The sequence below is a fragment of the Choloepus didactylus genome, chromosome 15 (genome assembly GCF_015220235.1).
Source record: "Choloepus didactylus isolate mChoDid1 chromosome 15, mChoDid1.pri, whole genome shotgun sequence".
NCBI classification, from domain to species: domain Eukaryota; kingdom Metazoa; phylum Chordata; class Mammalia; order Pilosa; family Megalonychidae; genus Choloepus; species Choloepus didactylus.
In genome coordinates this window covers 82,226,358-82,248,284 of record NC_051321.1, presented here as the reverse complement: position 1 = coordinate 82,248,284, position 21,927 = coordinate 82,226,358, and the positions used below count along the sequence as shown (strand labels likewise).

Genomic DNA, 21,927 nt, shown 5'->3' with positions numbered 1-21,927 from the left:
CCAAAATCAATCCCTGACACCTTCATTACCTCACACACAAAAATAACAAGAATAATAATTAAAGCAAAAAAGAGCAATTAAAGTAAAAAAGAACACTGGGTGCCTTTGTTTGTTTGTGTGTCTCCTTCCCCCATTTTTCTACTCATCCATCCATAAACTAGACAAAGGGGAGTGTGGTCCTTATGGCTTTACTAATCCCATTGTCACCCCCCATAAGCTACATTTTTATACAATCGTCTTCAAGATTCATGGGTTCAGGATTGTAGTTTGATAGTTTCAGGTATCTACCGCCAGCTACCCCAATTCATTAGAACCTGAAAAGGGTTGGCTATATTGTGTGTAAGAGTGCCCACCAGAGTGAGCTCTCAGCTCCTTTTGGAATCTCTCTGCCACTGAAGCTTATTTCATTTCCTTTCATTTCCCCCTTTTGGTCAAGAAGATGTTCTCCATCCCACGATACCGGGTCTACATTCCTCCCCGGGAGTCATATGCCACGTTGCCTGGGAGAGTCACTCCCCTGGGTGACTGATCCCACGTAGGGGGGAGGGCAGTTATTTCACCTGCCAAGTTGGCTTAGCTAGAGAGAGAGGGCCACATCTGAGCAACAAAGAGGCATTTGGGAGGAGGCTCTTAGCACAATTATAGGGAGGCCTAGCCTCTCCTTTGCAGCAACAGTCTTCCCAAGGGCAAGTCCTGTGGTAGAGGGCTCAGCCCTTCAAACCACCAGTCCCCTATGTCTGTGAGCACATCAGCAACCATCGAGGTGGGGCAGGTCAATACCCCTGCATTCTCCACCAGTTTGATCTGAGCGTTCTTATAAAAAACCCAGAGTTTGTTCCAAAACCTATTGTAGACCAATAAGTTGCACCAATACCAGGAACTAACGTTCTCAGTTTAAAGTTAGGAAAACATTCCAATTCCACTAAAGACAATAAGAAAAACAAGTCAGTCTGACTAGGAAACCACCTGTTTCTTTCTCTTGGACCAAGGCCCTTGCTGCTAGACCTTCAGCTTTTGCTTCACCATTGTGTCTTCATTACCCACAGAGAAGCTGCAAGCAATGCACCTTTGACCTTTATAAGACTTTTCTTTATAGTAGACAAGTTCAAGATATAAAGGACAAAGAAATAAGTCCTCTTATAGCTATAACACAGTTTGACTTCAAATCAGCATCTCCTGATGACATTGTAAAAGCTAATCAAAAGAAGGCTTTTACTAGAGAACAGTAACTAAAGGAAAACTTATCTGTTGTAGAGCTTTTTATTTTAAATCAGTTCAAAGTCTTTATTAGGATCTCTTTATATTATGGGGTTTGAGTTGTGATTTTTATATTAAAATTGTCTTAAGTGAGTTGATAAAAAAAGTGAAGTGCTGAAATAGTTTAATTTAACATACTATAAGTTGCATGAGAAGTGCTCGGGAAGTGTTATGAAATTAAAAGGGATTTTCTAACTTTCTGTTGGTTACATTTGTATGGGTGAAATGTTATTTCTATATTTAGAAATTGAATAAGATTCTTAAAAACTTAACAATGTTCTCACTGTCTGTGTTGTGTCCTGGTACTGATCTGCATAATATTAGACAACGGTATAATGATATTACTCACAGTGTTAGTTAATTTAAAAATGTTATATGTGACAGAAACAACCAAATTTCCTTGCCAGTTGCATTGTTTTATTCTGATGCTTCTCTGAAAATGCATGCAGTCAATTAAAAGTCAGGGCTCTATCTTCAACAAAAACTTTAAAAGAGAGGCAAGGCAAATCTATAAATTATGTTCTACCTGTTAATTAATATAACTCTGCTAAAAATTTAAGGATAAAACAGAACCAACTTCAGCTATAGTCTGTAACTGATGACCTCAAAATAAGTTAACTGTCAAATGTTTTTTTTTTAACTTCTAGAAAAAACTTCGTTACGGAAAAGAAAACTCATTTAAGGGAATTAGGACCTAGGTTGTAAGCTGTTGGCATAGTGACATTTGTTCCTAAGCTTTAATTATATTTTTAAATTCTGAGATGCTTTGCTCTGAGTGTGTAACCTAGTAGCTCTCTAGCATTTTGGGTGTCTGTGTGACACCTGAGGCTCAAAGTTAAGGTTCTCCAGCTCTAAAAATGCCAAAGAAGCAACATTAATTCTGAAAAGACAGCTCCATACAACAATTGTTAAAGAAGCTAAAGAAAGAATCAAACTTCAATGCAAGAGGTGAATGGGGCTAACCAGAATACAAGGTAAAAGTAATATTATCTATATTTTAAAACTTTAACTTCTGTGGGGGACCAAAAAGGAGAAATTTACTTTTATCAAAAAAAAATTAATTTTCTATAGCACCTATCTAATTTAACCTGTGTAGTCAGTTCATTTAAACAACTGAACTCAGCTTTATATAACATAGAACCTAGGATAGATAATAAGATCTTAGTATTCTGTACAGGTTAATGTAATACCCTGATACATTTTGGAGTGTTTTTGACATAAAAAGTATCTGCAAGATCCCTTGAGGGGCTGGAGAAAGAAAGCAACTGAGGGAATTCCTGCTATTCTCTCAAGCAATAAGCGGCTCCCAACTTACTAAAATTTTCATTAAGGGATGTTACAAGGTCTAAATCTAAAATCCACTCCTTTTCAGAAAACATAAGTTATCTCCATTTAAACTTACAATAGGGAGACCTATGAAGATAAACTCTAGAGTATATGATCCTTGCCTCATAAAATGGAAATATCCTAACAAGCCCTTAATCTTGAGGCATGCACTTATAAAACTTATTTCTGTGATGATGTAATGCCTAAAAATCACCCCCTAAAAACCTCTTAGTTGCTCAAATGTGGCCTCTTTCTAGGCCAAACTCTGCAAATGAAATCAGTACCCTCCCCGCTACATGGGACATGACTCCCAGGGGTGAGCCTCCTTGGCCTGGTGGGACCTCACTCCCGGGAATACCCTCCCTGATACCGAGGGATTAGCAATGCTTTCTTGATAAAGAGTGAGAAAAATGAAACAAAATAAAGTTTTGATGGCTAAGAGATTTCAAATAGAGTCAGGATGTCATTCTGGAGGTTACTGTTATGCAGCTTGCAGGCAGATATTGCCAACATTGCTCCTGAAGACTTTAAGAAACACCCCAGGTTCTATCTGAAACTCCATAAAAAAGTTATTTTTCCAATGTAACATAGTTCTAAGTCACCTAATCATCATCCTTCTACTCCTTCTATTTAAACCTATAATTTTCAATGTACTTATTAAGGTTGTTTTTCAGACACCTAAAGCCTCTGGATTTTTCCTGTGCCAGATAAGCCCCGAAACCCAGAGGTACCAGTCTCTCCAGAAAAACAACCAGTTTCATTCCTCTATCTCATAAGTTCAGCCTATTTTCAGCATGAAGAAATCATTGCCCAGAGAGCCCTGAAGATTGAATGGACAAAACAAAAAGGGAGGAACTGTAACTGAGAAATGAAGAATTAACAAATAATTAGGACGACTGAATCAATATTTAGATGCCTTTTTCTTACTTTCTAGTACACTGTAGAATAGTCAAAAAGAAATACCTGAAATTACTGAAAATATTCTAACTGTAACCCAGATGCCTTGATCTTTGATGATGATTGTAAAATTATAGAGCCCTTAACTTGTGATTGTAAAAACCTCGTGACTGGCCCTGCTTGTACCTCCTTATCCTGTTTTACAACTATAGAGTCTTGTGATTATAGCAACAACCCCCTAATGTTTATTAATGAAGGAACCTGAGTCAGCCCAGAACTAACCCAACCCAATCCCTAAACTATCTTGCTGGATGAAGCTAGATCTAACCAAAATGGGCCCACTTAACATGCACAGTAGCTTAAACTTTAACCCACAAGTGACTCTACACCTCATTATAATACTAAAAATCATGCCCATTATCATACAAAGGCTGCCATTTTCTTACATATGTTCTATGACTAAGCATATAATCAATCTGCACATGCTCCATAATTAGATCATCTCTAACTTGGTCATCTCAAGTCATCGTGCTCATTATCCCAAAACCTGCCCATCTTTTTATATATAAAACTATCAGAGTTACTGCAGTTGAGGGAGACAGATTTTAGGTAAATAGGCCATCTGTTCTTGCTTTGTGTAGCAATAACCTCTGTCTCCTTTTGTAACCCCGGTGTCATAGATTGGCTGTTATGCCCATCAAGCAGAGAACTCGTTTGATCGGCGTCGATTTTGTTGTGAAGGTAACACATTTCTTTTCAATTAATGTGGTGGGGTCATGGGGTTTTTGGTTGCATTTCTAGCAACTGATGACAGTGACTAGATCAATCATTTTGTTGTGAAGATAACACATTTCTTTTAAATTTATGGGGTGGGGAGCTGAACTCTGGTCATATTTCTAGCATTTCCAGGTAAGAGACTTCTTCCACATCCCACCATGAAGGTCTGCTGGGCTACTGGAACCTGTCTTTTCTTCTGAATGTGGCTGGCCTTGGTTGCAATCACCATCCTTGTAATCTATGAAGAAAAGGCTGTCAGAGCTGGCTTGCAGCTTGATGCTGAGTGGGTTCTGGGGGCTGGTGGAGCAGGGGCCCTGGCTCCCCTTATGGGCCCTGGACTCTGATCATTGTGGCTTTGTGCCCGGAGTCTCTCCATCCCCTTGGGAACAAGATCCCCAGGCCCTGCTCTTGTGAGGTTGTTGTCGGTGGGCTGCTGTTACCTGGAGAGGAAACTCCAGGGGCCAATGATGAAGGGCCAGGTGTCTGCTCCACATTCTGGACTTTTCTGGTGTCCCCATTCCTTTTCTGCCTGCACTTACATCCTGATCCAATGGGAAGAAATGCTCACTTTCCTCTAAACTCTTCATATTCTGCGAAAGTGTTCAGCCTGGTAGCAGAGTCTAAGAGCCCTTCACATTGTGGGAGGGTATGCAAATGAATTTTCCCTTGCACAGAGTCTCTCCTGGGCATCAACGTAAGCTGTGGCTCTGCCCTCCTCCTGCTCCTCAAGTCCTGGATAGGCGGGGCTCTGAGCATGGGAGGGGTGGGGCTAGAGTCTGGGGGTGGGGCTAGCAGGCCTGGGGCGGGGCTTTCAGGGCTGCAGTCCTCTGGGGACCTGTTAAGGCTGTTGACAGGTTTCCAGCTTGAAACATAGAAAATGAGTAACAATTTGAAAAAGATTGTTTCTTATTTGGGGTGCATACCTTGCAATCAGTTTAGTATTTGGAGAAGGGTGAATTTTTTTTTTAATATTCTTTATCAAAAAGTAACACTGTCTCCTGTGAATGAATCTGCAAGTCTATACTTGTGGGTGCAACTGATGCAAAGAGCAAACACTAAGGTTTTAGGGTTTAGTAATGATGGTGATGAGCTTAGACTGTGGAGCTGGAAGGACTGGTTTGAATCCCGGTCAGATATTTATTTGTTGTGTGATCGTAACCCAAATGTCTTCTATTATGAAGTATGCATTGCTCAACTTCTTATATCCTTGCAAAATTCATTTTGGCCTCACAGTCTACTCGTTCAGTCTACTCGTTCTCTTCTTTCATGTCCACAAGTGTGACTTTCTAGGTTTCTGAGTGTTTTGCCTGCAGTTCAGTCATTTTTGCACTTCTTCAGCTTTAGAAGTTGTAATGCATAAACACATGGAAAATTCTTCAATTACGTTAATTTTCAGCAATGCCTCTAGTTCTTTAAATTTAACTTAATTTTACATGTCATTAAAGTAACATATGCACTCATTCAAAATGTCGAAAGTTATCCAAGCCTTATATTTCTCTACAATGCAGTCTCATTCCCTGAAGGCAACCTCTCTTTTAACCATCTCTTCTATTATTTACCTTCCCATTTCTATAATATGCCTGTACCATTATTTCCAATTTTTAAGTTTAGTTCTTACCTATTGATTTCCCACTTCACAAGATAGGGAGTTGGCTGCAGTACAACCTGGCACGTATTCCCTTTTCCCGTCTTCCACATCTAGTAATATTGTATGATTCATTATGTAAGTTTTCAGAGTTTATTTTTGTGAGAATTAGATTAAGTTTAGCTTTCACACGGGGTGGGGGCAGCTCAGGGGAATGGCAGAGGGTCAAGAAGCCAAGCTATAATTGGTGGCCGGTCCTCCTGTTTATCCACCCACTGTTTTTGCAAGGTGGAGACTGGTGGGGGGGGTAGATGTTCCTTAAACAGCTTCATAAGTTGTTACCAAACTAGCTCAGACTGTCTCTTTAGTTCAAGAACAAAGGAAAGAGGGGTGGAGACTTGTTTCAAATGTTCCAAGTTTGAACAGGAAACTTTTTTTCAAATGTTTCCAATTTGGGCGGGCTAGTTAGGCTTGTCGAATAGAATGTAACTTCTAAAGTATCCAGCCAATGGAGAAATGGGAGGGACTTGCAGTTAGGCATAGGGAATAAATACTGCTGGGTCTATTGTTCTGTGCGCCAACCCCCACATTTGGTTGGACGCTCGTTCTTGCAAGACCGTGAATAAATTCTTTGCTTCTCCACAATCGGGTGAGCATTTCTTCCATTTTAGGAATAGTGCTTGTTTCTCACATTTTGACAATGTTTCCAGTCACAGCTGATCTTGTAGTGTATTAGGGTTACATCTCCTATCTTATGGAGCTTTTTGTTTTCCCTTGACTATGTATTGTCTTGACTTCTGTTTAACTTTCTATGTACTTGTGGCAACCCATGGCCTGAGCAAAACAGGCCTGCAGATCTTTGGTGCACAGCAGTCTGCATGACCTAGGCAGCTAAATGTTTAACCTATCATCTTTGTCAGCCAGTAAAGAGAAAAAGGGTAAATTGACCTTAAAATGTAACTTTATGGGAAGCAGGCAGGAAGCAAGAGGCTCTTAGTCTCACAAAAAGAGCAAAATGTAATTGTTCAAGTGTTATTCGAGTTCTTCTTGCACCACCTCCCTTGTCAGAGTGACCTGTTCCTGCATCTGTGCTCCCCCCACCCTTAGGAATGTCCTTGTCTTAAACCCTTATAAAAGGCCTTCTGTTGTGTTTGCATTGCTTGGTCAACTTTCCTGTGAATGTGATGCCCGTCTGGGCTGAGAGAGCCGTCATGATCTCTCCACAACTTCTCACCCTGAAAGTAAGCCCTGAATAAAAGTTTATGTATCAGAAAATGCTTGTTGTCTTCTTTGGCCTCTGGACTGGCACGGCCCTCATGAGCTGTGACAGTGCTTATCACTAATCCATCCCCCCCAAACTCTGGCAGAACTCTAAGTCACCTTTCTATATGTTCCAATGAAACTATCCAATTTCTGTAAATACATATATATATATATATTTCAGGTCTGTATTTTGACTATTGTGGGCTCTGGGTTCCTTTTCCTTCATGAAAAATTATAAAGCTCATATTTTATGACTATTTGGTATAATACTGAATATAATCCAGGTTGAATTCAGTCATTGTTACTGCACTCATTTTGTCCTTCTGACTTAAAACACTAAATGAGAACATTGTTTTGTGTCTCTAATAGCGTCACGGCCAGGGCCTTGGGCCCGCTACCCCCAGCGGAGAGGCTGGGCCTGCTGCGGCATCACTGCCCCCGAAGCCCGCCTTGCTCTGGCTCCCACCTGGGCTGCCTACTCTGGAAGCCTCGAGCTCCCCCTTTGCTTCCAGCCCGACAGGTCCACAAGTTCCTCTCATCCACCGAATCTTGAAATGGATCCCATGTTGTCTTCGTTCTTGTACTAGTCCCCTGTTTTGATGGTGTGCCTCTTTCAGACAGGCCCTGCTTCTCCTGCATTCTTCCTTCCAAAACTTGATTATTATTGTCTCCTTGCTGCTTCTATTTGTCCTTGTGGTTCAACTTTTTCAATTAATCCCTTGACTATTGTTTTATTGGAGCTATGGGAGGGAGTGGGGGGTAAATGTCCTGGTTCCTTTTTTGGTGAACAGGGAGAAGTATTCCATACATTTCTTATACACATTTGATGCACTATTTAAGTTTATTTTAGAGTCCCAGATCCCCTAGGCAAAGGAACTGTTTCCCGTGTGTCTGTGTAGAAGCTAAGATGTCGCTGCCCTGGTCTGTGGCCGGGCTGTCTGGCTGCCCGTGAGCTGGGAAGGAGGCACTGTGGGCAGCCACTGCATGAAGTGGGGCGAGAACACACGGAAAGTTCAGTGAAAGGAGCTCCAGCGCATATCCATCTTAGTCTCCTCTCCTCAGGACTCTGGCCCAGTGCCTCAGAAGGATAGGGAGGTGTGGTGGTTTGAAGCTGTTATGTACCCCAGAAAAGGCTCTTTTAATCCATTCCTGTGGGTATAGACCTATTGTGGGTGGGACCTTTTGATTAGGTTATTTCAATCAAGATGTGACCCCACATGTGAGTCCCTTGTAAGAGATGAATTTAAGAGAAGCTCATGGAGAAAAGCCCTAGAGAAGCTAAGAGAGGACTCACCAAAGCTCAGAGAGGAAGCCACCGGAAAGAGAAGCTGAAAGCAATGAAACCCAGGAGTGAAGGACTAGCACACACCGGCCATGTGCCTCCCATGTGACAGAGGTGTCCCAGATGCCAGCAGCCTGTCTTCAGGGTCCAGGTATCGTCCTGTTGATGTCTTGAGTTGGACATTTTCATGGCCTGGGAACTGTAGATTGTAAGTTAATAAATCCCCATTGTAAAAGCCAACCCATTTCTGGTATATCGCATTTCCGCAGCTTTAGCAAACCAAAACAGGAGGGAAGGCAGCTTTAGAGGATAAGATGCTTGCAAGGCTTCCCTCCTTTTCTGCACTGAGCATTTTCCTTGGAACACACAAGTCTTCTCCCATTGTCTCTTCCTTTACTTTCAAATCTTTTCCAAGAGACTTTTAATCATTCCCCATGAAAGAAACTGCTCCATGTCAGTTTGGACATATGGTGGCACAACCAGCAAAACTTCCTCCACGCAAAGTCCTCTCTTCTGTGCTCCTGGGTATAAATGTCCCTGTCCTTGAATCTTCAGTGAGCAGGGGGCAGAGTTTGCATGAGAAGATACAAGATCAAGAGATGAAGATCTTGGGAAGGGAGTGGAGGAATGCCAAGAGAAAGAGGGGGGCTTCCCTCAATCTTCCTCATTCCAAAGGAAGTCAGCCACTGCCTGGTGCCCACCCTTCACCAACTCCAGCTGAGACAAAGGCACGAGAGTTTGTGTCAAAAGCATTTCACTCCAAACATGGACCCTGATCAGGTATGAGAATGAAAGAAACACACCGAGTGCTTCAGCTGAGGTTAAGCATTGCATATATACACAGAAAACAGGAAATGCTTGCATGAATTTTCAACACAACTCAGTTCTTTTCTGGCAACAAGATTGTCTGTTTTGACTTTGGAAATTCTGTAGAGTTTGCAAAATCAAGTTAAGTAGCAGGTACCAGCAAAGACTCTGGCCCACACCTCCTACCGGATTAGGTACAATGGGATTAATGGATTTTCTGTTACTATCTCTTGTAATTTCCTGACACTCCCTTCAAAAGCCTCCAAAGACTCTGTTTCATACTGAATTAATTCGAACCTGCTTTGCCAGACATTCAGGACCTTCCATCATTTGGCCAACCTATCACTTGGCCCCATCTTCCTGCAAGTAACTCCACTGCACAGAACATCCACTCCAGGCAAATGGCCTGCCCCTTGCCCACCCCACCCCATGATGTGCAAGGCATACTCTTGGCCTCATACATTTTGATCACCTCCTCTGATAGTCACCCTCCTACACCGCCACTCCCAATGACCTCTCTCCTCTCTGCAGTCCTAAGGCTGACACTTATATCTGTGTGACCGTGCACAAGTCTATTACCATCCAACCATGAAAGACAACTGGTTGAAAAGCTCTCTAAGAGGCTCACCCAGCCCTAACACAGGAGCATTAAATGATTCCAAGCCCCCTGTCCCCAGGAAGATGCCTCAATGAACCCAGCCTACAGTCTACCTCTTCCTGCCAACTCCCCTAACACCCGTTCCTAACTCCCACCAACATTGGTCATTTAATGGACCTTTTCAGGTATGGATCTTTCTCCCCAGCCGGACTCCAAATTCACTAAGGAACTTAGACTGCGTCCTGATTGCACCTAATCCACCTCTGAGAGGAGCTGACCTGGCACCATTACCTAGGTCTCAGCTTTGCTATAATCTGGCCTAGAAACTAGCTTCTCACAGCTGGGTCCACCTGCTGAACACAGACAACTTCATGGAACATTCCATCAGCAGAACCACTCTATGACCTTGATGGGCCGAGACAAAACAAGGCCACACAGTGATCACGTCTGAACCCAGACAACACACGAGGATATTGTCTAAGCCACTCCTGCCCAATATGAGTGATTGCTTCTTTTTTTTTTTTCTTTTTTAACCGATTCCATCTTTAGCCTCCTCAGTCTTGTCTGGCCTCCCATAGATAAGATTTATTGAGTTATCTCATCACGCAATTACCACCGTTTCCTGACAATATCAACACCACACAAATCCCTGCTTCTTAAACCCTCCACAAAATAACAGCGCATGCCCAGTTCCTAGAATAGGTTCCTTCTAACACCTCTGCCCTGGGGTGCTCCATGGTTCCCCGTGGTGCCCATTCTCCCTCACAGGAACAAACAACGAACCCAACTTGTTCAACTGGTGTGTTCCCAGCAGCCTGTGGCCAGAAGGCACTGACACCTGGCTCGTGGTGAGTACATAGCCACTGTTGGCTGCAAAAACAGAATTAAGATTTTTCCACCACCAGATGATTATTACTTTTCATAAGGGGAGAGTTATCTAGATTATGTGGCAAGTGTTTGGAAATAGAGAGTAAGGAGTTGGTTGCATGCATTTGAGGTAATTTCATGCAGTCAACGGTCTAGGAGTCAGATTTATATGAAGAGTTGTCAGACCCACTGTGCCATTCCCTGGGGGTCAGTCTCAAATCATGTGGCCCCTGGAACCCACCAGAAGAGTACAGATACTCTCTCAGGAAATTCCCAGGATCAGAGGTTTCCTCCCAGGAGCTGGTGACAAAGGTGAGACCTCACACTGGGCCTGGCCGATTCTTCCACTATGTGTCTTCATCTGCTTAAACCACTCAGATGAGCCTTATAAAGGGAGTTACGATGAAAATTTAAAAATAGTAGCTGCATCGTGAGTGTACAGTGTCCCAGGCAAGGGACGCATAGTTTGTCTCATTCTCACAACCACCCTGTAAAGTTGTGATTGGTCTCATTGTGCAGATGAGAAAATTCAAGCTCAGAAAATTTAATGAAAGTTTTAGAGCTGGAAAGTAAGAGATGTGACCATGGTGACAGAGCGTACTCCTTGGGTTATTACAACACCCATGTTATCAACTTCATTCATTCATTCATTCATTCCACAAACATCTATTGAATGCTCTAGTAGGTGTCGGAAACTCTTCTAGGTACTGGAGACACAGCAAAGAACAAAACAGACAAACCTCCCTGCTCACATGGGGTTGATATTCTAATAGGACAGATGGACAGGCAATAAGTGAAGAAGGAAAATAGTATTTTGAATGGGGACATTATTATGGAAAAAAACAAAAGCAATGTATGTCTCCCATTCAGATCTTTATTCAAGTATATCCTCAGATATAAGATATCTTTGCAAAACCTGGGAAGTTGAATATGGACTAGTATTATATGATATTGTTACTTTTTATAGATTTGATGATGGCTTGGTGGCATACTATAAAAAATGTAGTTATCATTTAAAGATGCAGTCTGAAGCATTTATGGATAAACAGAATACGACAGCAAAATTGTTGAACATTATTGATGATGGATGATTAAAACATGAGGAAAGGCCTTTCTACTTTCTTTTCTAATTTTGTATGCATTTGAATATTCCATAAATACAGCTCTCTTTTATAGGACATGGAAGGTGTGCTGCAAGGCCAAAGAGGGAGAGCAGGGAAGGTCTCTCTAAGAAGGTGATGTTCATGCCAAGACTTGAAGGAGGTGCGGGGTGGGGTGGGGGTGGGGGGATAAGTGGATTTCTCGGGGGGTAAATTCTAGGCAGAAGTAGGAGTGAGTGCAGAGCCCTGAGGTGGGTGTGTGCCAGATATTTCAAGGAACAAGAAGTCTAGTGGCTGGAAAAGGACGAGCAATGGGTAAAATAGTAGGAGGTGGCCTCAGAGAGTTAACCGTGGAGGGGTGGGGAGGAGGAGAAAATGCATATGGGGTCAAACCCCACAGAGAATCCATCGTCACAATACATAAAGAATACTAACAACTCAGTGAGAAAAAGGAGGCAACCCGGTAAGACACATCCCAGAATGGGAAGTGTTCAATTTGCATGCAAAAGAGAAACTGAAGCAATTTAAAATTTTATCAAAGTTTATGTGGGCAATAAATGGTTGTCACATTGGGCAGCGCCAAACTGAGTGGTAAGGAGCCCCGCCCCGAGGGAGCAGAGCATGAAAGCTTATGTAGGGCAGACACAGAAGCACACGAGGAAAAGTTCTGATTGGATAGCCAAGCTGCACTGTCTTATTTGAGCTGTTTTCTGGTGGAAAGCTTCCTTTGAAGCCATCTATTTATTCTAATTCAATTTTATTGAGATTGTTCACATACCGTACAATCATCCAATGTGTACCATCAGTTGCCCACTATGCCATCATACAGCTGTGCATCCGTTATTCCAGAAAAGAAATAAAAACAAAAAAGAAAACTCAAATCCTCCCATACCCCTATCCTCCCCTCCTCCATTATTGACTCATGGAATTGGTATAGCACATTTGTTACTGTTGGTGAAAGAATGTTAAAATACTCCTAACTGTTGTACATAGTTTGCAATAGGTAAATTTTTTCCCTATATGCTCCTCTATTATTAACTTCTAGTTATAGTGTCATACATTTGTTCTAATTCATGAAAGAGACTTCTAATATTTGTACAGTTAATCATGGACATTGTCCACCACAAGATTCACTGTTTTATACATTCCCATCTTTTAACCTCCAACTTTCCTTCTGGTGACATACGTGACTCTAAGCTTCCCCTTTCCACCACATTCACACACCATTCAGCACTGTTAATTATTCTCACAATAGCATGCTACCATCACCTCTGTCCATTTCCAAATACTTAAGTTCAAGCTAGTTAAACACTCTGTTCATAATAAGCAAGCACTCCCCATTCTTTAGCTTCGTTCTATATCCTGGTAACTTATATTTCATATCTATGTACTTACATATTATAATTAGTTCATATCAGTGAGACCAAACAAAATTCATCCTTTTGTGTCTGACTTACTTCACTCAATATAGTGCCCTCAAGGTTTCATCATCATCCCTTTTTTTTAAAAGACAGTATTGTTCACCCACCATACATTCTGTCCTTAGTAAACAATCAATGATTCTCTGTATAATCATGGATTTATGCATTCACCACCATCACCACTATCTATATAAGGACATCTCCATTTCTTCCATGAAGGAGGAGGAAGAGCCAAAGAAGGTAGAGAGATGAAACAAAAAGAAAAAGAAAAAGAAAAAGAAAAAGAAAAAAATGACCGCTAAAAAGCTCCAAAAGGAAAGATAGAATTAAACTAAAGTACATTAAAAGAGTCAGACAACATCACCAATGCCAAGAGTTCCAGACCCCTCCCTTATATCCCCCTTATGAGCCTTTAGATTTGGTATATTGCCTTTGTTACATTAAAGGAAGCATAATGCAATGTTTCTGTTAACTATACTGTCTAGTTTGCATTGATTGTATTTTTCCCCCAATACCGCCCCATTTTTAACACCTTGCAAGGTTGACATTCATTTGTTCTCCCTCATGTAAAAACAAATTTGTACATTTTATCACAATTGTTGAGCACTCTAGGTTTCACTGAGTTATACAGTCCCAGTTTTTATCTTTCCTCTCTCCTTCTGGTGTCCCATATGCTCCTAACCTTCTTTCATCCATACTCACAGTCATCTTTGTTCAGTGTACTTACATTATTGTGCTCCCATCACCCAAAATTGTGTCTCACTCCTGTCTTTTTCTATCTGTCTGTAGTGCTTCCTTTAGTATATCCTGTAGAGCAGGTATCTTGTTCACAAACTCTCTCATTGTCTGTTTGTCAGAGAATATTTTAAACTGTTCCTCATATTTGAGGAACAATTTTTGCTGGATAAAGGATTCTTGGTTGGCATGTTTTCTCTTTCAGTATCTTAGATATATCACACCTCTTCCTTCTTGCCTCCATGGTTTCTACTGAGAAATCTGCACATAGTGTTATTTAGCTTCCTTTGTATGTGATGGATTGCTTTTCTCTTGCTTCTTTTAGGATTCTCTCTTTGTCTTTGATGTTTGATAATCCCTTCTCTGAGGTGTGAGTGCCATGTCCAGTACCCAGACCCCTTACCCATGCCAAATAAGAGGGCCACAGGCCACGATGGAAGTCTGTGTTATAAAATGTGTTTCTTTTTAAAGAAAGACTTGTTTTCTTGACTCACAGTTGCAACTTCTACATTTAAAATACTGGAACCAACATGTCAGTGAGTTTTCTGATAAGGGAGGACTTTACTCCAAAGAAACCAGACAAAACTATAAACAAGAAATGAAAATATAATAAAAGCTATCTTCTGCTCTGCATTATAGATGTTAAAAATGTTCCTAATTGTGTCTTATGAAACAACATTTTTGTATACTATCATGATGCTTGTTAACTTGTGGCATCACTTCAAGACCAATCATTTAGAGTTTAAAGAAAAAGGAATTGAATATTTTAAGTATAAACATTATGAAATCTCTATACCAGCCCAAAATTACTGCATTTAAAACTTGAAATGAAAAGGAGAAAGGAACACACAGCCCAGGGCCAAGTCTCCCTCTCTCCAGAACTGAGGTAAGTCCATTCGTTGTTCTCATTGAAGCTCCAAGGCTATGAGGAAAGAGGTCTCTCCCCAGCCTCAGTGGGAGCCTAACCTCCCATTCCACCCACCAAGCATCCTGTGCTGAGAGCACCACAGCCACGTGTCCTGCTCTTATCCTAGTGGGGGCTTTGGATGAACTGGGGGCCCCAGATTGGCAGTGGATGAGAGTAATGGGTGGGCTAGAGGAGCATCCAAGGCACAGAAGGACCGAGATGAATGCAATGGACAGGTGGGAAAGCCAGAGGCTGGGGCTGCTCTAAGAGGCACAGGTGGGATGCAGGTGGGAAATACTCTCTGTCCTCCCAGATGCCTGGGATCTTGGCCTTAGTGTGTGTTTGTGTCTGTGGTCTCTGGCCAGGTTTGGGGTTTGGAGTGAGAGTGGTTACCATATGGTCCAGGAAACAAAATGCTGAGGTATGAGGAATCAAAATGGTGACTTGTGCACATTGTCTGCTCTGTCATGGCCTAAATCAGCCAACCAAAGTCTGCAGGATCCTGAGAGTTCCACAGGTGGAGCAGGAACCTTCTGTGGAATGGATGATGGGATACCAGAAAAGGACCGAGCAGGAGGAATGTATGGATTTTAGCAACCAGTCCAGAGGAGCTAGCTTCTCCAGACATTATGGTATTATCTCAGCCCATTTTGCAAATATTTTTCTACCATGTAAAATGATCTAAAATACATGTGTGTGATCATTTCAAAGTTTGCTGAAAAGATTTGATTATAATTCAGTGTCCTTTGAGATTGAAAACAAAAAAAGAGGTTGATGGTTTCAACCCCCCCTACTAGATCTTTGTCAAGACAGTTGTTGAATTTCAGCCCCCATGAGGCAGGAGATTAAAGTGACAAACCTCTGAAAAGCAGGGCAGAAATTTCTGCACTTTCTTGGTGCTGAAGAGACAAAGACCTGTCAGGCACTCACTTGAATGTATGAAAGATCACATCACAGGGAGGGAGTATAGATGTTGGATATAGAAAATAATGTTAATGGTTAAACCACAATACTGATAATGGTTCTTGGCAGTCATAGTTATGTAAAAGCAAAATGTGTGAAGGTCATACATATCACAAAGGGTCAGGAGGGGATATATTGTTGCAAGGTTCTTGCACTGTACAGAAGTAAAAGCATTAATTTAATGATGATGCTAAGCAGTGAGGATTGCACATTATAATCTTTAATGTAACTACTAAATATATTAGTATATATAAGAAAAGGATAATGAAAGTTGAAATAAATGAAAAAGGAGGCAAGAAAGGAGGAAAAAAGACCAAATCCTACATGGAATAAAGAGAAAGGTAGACATAAACACAACATAGGAATTGTATTAAATGTAAATGGACTAAATTACTCCATTAAAAGGGACACACTTAAAAATCAGATATGTTGAATGTAAAAGGATGAGGAATACATACCATGCAGATTCTAACCAAGAGAAAGCCAAGGTTGATATACAAGCATCAGATCTGGTAGCCTTTAAGGAAAGAACTTTACTAGAGAAGGGGGGGCATTTGATACTGATAAAATAATCTATGCAATGAGAACACATAAAGATTGTAAAATTTTATACAACTCAAACATAGCTTTAATCTAGATGGAGCAAAAGTTAGCATAACTGAAAAACAAACAATCCACAATCCTAGTTACTGGTGTTAACACGAATCTCTTAGTAAATGAAAGTATAAGCGGAAAATGTTTCGTATATGTAAAAATTTGAACAACATTGGTTAGTTGACTTGGACTTACTTAAAGACACAAGGAAAACTCATTCCTTCTGTATTAGTTAGGGTTCTCCTTGGAAACAGAATCAATGAGAGATGTCTCTGATTATCAAATTGTAAAAGTGACTCACGCAACTGCAGGAGCACACAAGTCCAAATTCTGCAGAGCCATCAACAAGCTGTCAACTCCAAGGAAGACGTCCGACAAACTCCTCGGGAAACGAACCGACAACTTTGACGAACTCCTCAGGAAACGAACCGGCAACTTCGACGAGCTCCCCAGGAAATGCTTCACTGAGCAGCCGAAGAAGAAGTGAAGGTTCTCTAACCGTCCGGCTTATAAGCCTCCAACTGATAACCCGGACCAAATCCAGCCAATTGCATTCTCTCACTGTGGAATCACGCCCCTTGATGAGTCATCAGTCAGCTACAGTCAGTTGACTGATGATCCAACAAACCAGCCCGTTGGTTTATTAACCAGCCTCAAATATCCTCACAGCAATCGTCAGGCCAGTACCCGCTTGACCAGACAGCTAGGCCACCTAGCCAAGTTGACACATGAACCCAACCATCACAGTCCACCCCTTGTCAACTTGGCAGTTGTACACATCACCTGAAACCATACCTTCAGAATGAACGTTACAGCTTATGCCACATGATAAGGGGATAAGACAGAGAAGAAAGCAAAAATATTTTCTTTACAGACAAATACAAACATAATCATAACAAAATGAGGAGGAAATATTCATGTCATCATAGTCCTCATTTCTGTAACTGGTCACATAGCCGTAGTTCATATTTATCACGACCTTCTTCCGCTACCCATTTCATGTTCCCTTTACCCTCAGCAAGCACTTCAGCTGGCCGTGGTTCTTTGCCTCGTGGGGTGACCCAAACCTTCATTCCTGAAGTTTCTTGGCCATTGGTAGTCCTGCCTGGATTGGGTTGTTGTAGTTTTCCATTGACTTGAATCACGGGGCACGGTAGTACTAAGAGACGCCCCAGGGGATCTCCTGTATTCCAGGAAAACTCTTCTTTACTTCCATTGTGTAGTTGCAGTGCTATTTCCCCTTGATAGTCAGGATCAATCACCCCAGCCAGTACAGTAATCCCCTTACTTGCCTGTTGATTCAGAGGCATAAGAAGCCCAAAGTGGCCAGGTGGCAGCCTTAACTTCCAGTTCAATGGGATTATTGTTGTGTCTCCTGGTGGAAGCACTCTTCCTTTTGGAACCAAGACTTCTAGACCAGCAGAGCTTAAACTTGCAGGGACAGGAAGCAAAAATTTCCGTAGTGGATCACTAGGAGTGATAGTGAGTGGTGCTACTCCTGTTTCCACCCCTTGATTCCTGGACCCATGAATCCTGGCTACAGGAGAAACAGCACCATAGAGTGGACACTGATTCAGAGCATACACAGCCTCCTGGAGAACACTGCCCCAACCCTGCAAGGTATTGCCACCTAGTTGGCGCCGTAATTGAGTCTTCAATAAGCCATTCCACCGTCTATCAACCCAGCTGCTTCAAGACCACAGAATTCAATGAGCATGTGCCCATCCCCTCACTTCATTTGCTATGAAGTGGGTTCCTTGGTCCGAAGCAATGCTGTGTGGAATACCATGACGGTGGATGAGGCATTCTGTAAGTCCCCCGTATCGTAGTTTTGGCAGAAGCATGTCGTGCAGGGAAGGCAAACTCATATCCGGAGTATGTGTCTATTCCAGTAAGAACAAATCGCTGCCCTTTCCATGATGGAAGTGGTCCAATGTAATCAACCTGCCACCAGGTAGCAGGCTGATCACCCTGAGGAATGGTGCCATATCGGGGACTGAGTGTGGGTCTCTGCTGCTGGCAAATTGGACACTCAGCAGTGGCTGTGGCCAGGTCAGCCTTGGTGAGTGAAAGTCCATGTTGCTGAGCCCATGCATAACCTCCATCCCTACCACCATGACCACTTTGTTCATGAGCACGCCCCTTGATGAGTCATCAGTCAGCTGCAGTCAATTGACTGATGATCCGACAAACCAGCCCGTTGGTTTATTAACCAGCCTCAAATATCCTCACAGCAATCGTCAGGCCAGTGCCCGCTTGACCAGACAGCTAGGCCACCTAGCCAAGTTGACACATGAACCCAACCATCACAGTCCACCCCTTTGTCATCTCCTCCCTGGGCTGAGCAGCTGCGTCCCCACAGGGCTCTTGAAGGTTCTTTGTCCTGGGGTTCCCCAGCCTCACCCAGAAGAATCTTTGAGATGATCTGTCTATACTTGGGGCCTATGGGGGGACTGAGAGACAATGGGGAGGAGTCTGATCTGCATCATGAGACCCTCCTTCATTCCCCACAGGCTTGCTAGATACCAATGAGACTTGGGGGAGCCAGGCCCCAGCTGCGGTCGCAGGACACAGGGCTCTGGGGGTGTCTCCACCCTGGCCTGGCTGCTCTGCCTTGAGCAGCTTGCCCAGAGCCCACCAGAGAACAGGGTGTGTGGTCAGTGGGGGAAGGACACCGGGTCCTGATCCACAGTCTCCCCCTCCCCCCGGCCCTCCTGTTCTCACCCCTCATTCCCCACCTCGGGGAAAGGGAGCAGCTCCCTGCGCTAGCAGCAGCAGGAGATGCACTGGGGGAAGTTCAGCAACTGGAGTAAGAGGGGAAGCCGGTGCACTTCCAGGGTCCGTGGCCAGGACCGTGGCTGCTGTGTCTTCATTAGGACATTTCCCAGGGCCCCATGGGGCATGGTCCTGACTAGAATGTCCCCGGTTGGTTCCCTGAGGTTCAGTGAGTATTACAGTTTGCATTATGTTTAAATTCTAATCCCCTTCCTGGCAAAAGTGACGTTCTTTGGAAATAGGATCTTTGAAGACATTATCAGTTAAGATGACAAATATGACTGATGTTCTCGTAAGAAGAGGGAATGGGACACGGACAGAAGACAGGAGGGCCATGTGTCAGAGGCAGAGTGAGTTATGCCACAAGGGACTGCCAGCAGGCCACCGCTGCCAAAACCTTCCAGAACTCAGAGGAAGCACGGCTCTGCCGACACCTTCTCATCCCCAGAACTGTGAGACAACAAATTCCTGTTGTTTTAAGCTGCTCACTCAGCCTGTGGGACTTGATGATGCTGCCCTAGCAAACTAAGGCAGTGGGATAAGTAGTCAATGTGTCACTTTCACTAACCCGGCCACTCTCAGTCCATTTCAGCTAAGATTACTGGTGGCAATTACTCCAGCTCTCCAAGGAGACATTGATAGCTGTTAAAAACAATACTCAATATAATTCTTTAACTGGAAAATGCTTAGAATAGTCTTTAGTAGGCAAGGTCACTTGGCTAAGATTAAGAAAACTTCACTCAAGCAGCCTTGAGTTATTAAAAAGCCCTTGTTAAAATAACTTGCTGTTGCTCTAATCTCAACAACAACAAAAAACCTATTCTCTGTTGCCAGGAACTTCCCCAGCATTGCCTGCAGGAGGATGCAAGGAGTATCACCATATGGTCTGATAATCAATGCCGCTTTCTTGAAAAACAAGCCTGAACGGGGGGAGGACTTCAAGATAACAGGCGTCACTACCAAACAGCTTTTCCTCTTCTATTTTTTTTCCCCTTCTCCTTTCTTCTGGATCCCAGCCATTTCTTTGTCTCTTTGGAGTTATAAAAACCAAAACACTCTTTTCACTCTGACTCTTGGATAGTTTTTTTTTCCCCCTCATCCATTCTTTGTTGATATATTGTCAAAAAAATCACCTCCTTACCAAAGCAGAGAGTCTTGTTTCTCTGTTTGATGTGGGATCAGGTGGGCCTGATGGTAAAAACATGCAAGAAGAATTTGCAAAAAAGTTAGCATGCAGTTCAGCGGAAACCCTCACCCTTATATTCACCTAAGGGCACAGAAGGAATTGAGGTGCATCAGCTCTGAGAGAATACATTTGGAGAGAATAAAGTATTCTCTAAGACCACCCCACACCTATATTTGGGGGTGCATTCCCTTATCCAGAACCTGCTAAAGGGAGCACAAGGGCCACACACAGAGGTCAAGCTGTGTCCCCCGTGGATGGGTCACCATGGACAGAAGCCTGATCAAACTGAAAGACAGACGGGAGTATCCATGGGGGGATGGTCAGAGAACTGCAGGGAACTGGCGACATCAAGGGTTCGCTCGATGCATCCGCCAACCGTGAAGCAAATGATGTGAGTGTTTTCCCTGGGCCCGTGTGACCTGAACAAGTTGATTCAGCTGTATCAATCCAAGACATTTTTTTTTCCCCCATAAACTTGACTCTGGAAATTGGAGCTGATTCCAATTATCGGCTCTTACAGTTACTGCTAATTTTACAATCATTGCTAATTTTACAAATATTGCTCCCAAGTTTATTGGGCCCTGGGGCCCCACAGCAGACACTGACCACATGGGGGGCCTGCAGAGGGGCTGGGCCCACCCAAGGGGCCCAGGCTGGGTTTGCTGTTCCCCAAAGGAGGCTCTGGGTTTGGAAAAGGGGCTGAGTCTGGGGTCCTGCCCTGCACTTTCTCCCCAAGCACCCTCCCCCCAACACCAAAGAATCACCAGAGGCTCCAGAAAGGGGAAAAACAGTTTAATCATGGAAACCTGGTAACAAGTGAAACACGACAGGCATGAAATCAGCTAAAGGGCAAGGCAGAAATCCTAGCCCTGTTTGTTCCATGACTCTGCAAACACTGACAGTTTGAAATCAGTTTTTAAAATTGGCCAAAGAAATAAACGTAAGCCATGAGCGCCATCTCCTGGAAGCACCTGCAGACCCCACGGGCCTCCCAGCTCAGCAGTCCCCGGTGGGCACCTGGGCACCCGGTGCCTGGGACAGGAAGGCCCTGTGGGTCAGGAGGGGCATCCAACAGCCCCCCCCCCCCGTGTCTCCTGAGCCTGTGCCCTGGCCGAGGCTCCCCAGCCAAGCTAAGAGATGAAGCCCACAGCTGGCCCCGGAGAAGCTAAGAGAGGACTCCCAAGTGCTCAGAGAAAAACACCCCAGGAGAACCAAGCAGAGAGCTGAGAGAAGCTAGGAGAGACAGAAGCCCAGAGACATTTTGGAGAAAGCTATTTTGAAATGCAACCCAGGAGCAAAGGACCAGCAGACACCAGTCACGTGCCTTCCCAGCTGACAGAGGTGTTCTGGACGCCATCTGCCTTTCTTCAGTGAAGGTATCCTCTTGTTGATACACTAGTTTGGACACTTTTATGGTCTTAAAATCATGAATTTGTAACCTGATAAATCCCCTTTACAAAAGCCAATCCATTTCTGGTATTTTGCTTGATGGCAGCATTAGCAAACTAGAAAAATGGGCCACATGGAACTGAGGAGGGAAGGTAAAATGTGGCCCAAAGACCTCTGAGTATCAGGGAGAAATAGAGC

At 43.2% G+C, this 21,927-nt stretch overlaps 1 long non-coding RNA gene across 2 annotated transcripts; it reads left to right on the top strand.

The window, feature by feature from the left end:
* The first annotated feature begins 1,876 nt into the window (after positions 1-1,876).
* On the top strand, positions 1,877-20,218 carry LOC119510973. 2 transcript variants are annotated; one of them, XR_005212090.1, is made up of 3 exons: positions 1,877-4,221; positions 10,561-11,922; positions 19,989-20,218. It is a non-coding gene; the product is annotated as an uncharacterized LOC119510973 (long non-coding RNA). The 2 variants fall into 2 exon arrangements; XR_005212089.1 differs by lacking the exons at positions 1,877-4,221; positions 10,561-11,922 and adding an exon at positions 13,943-15,454.
* Positions 20,219-21,927: the final 1,709 nt, after the last annotated feature.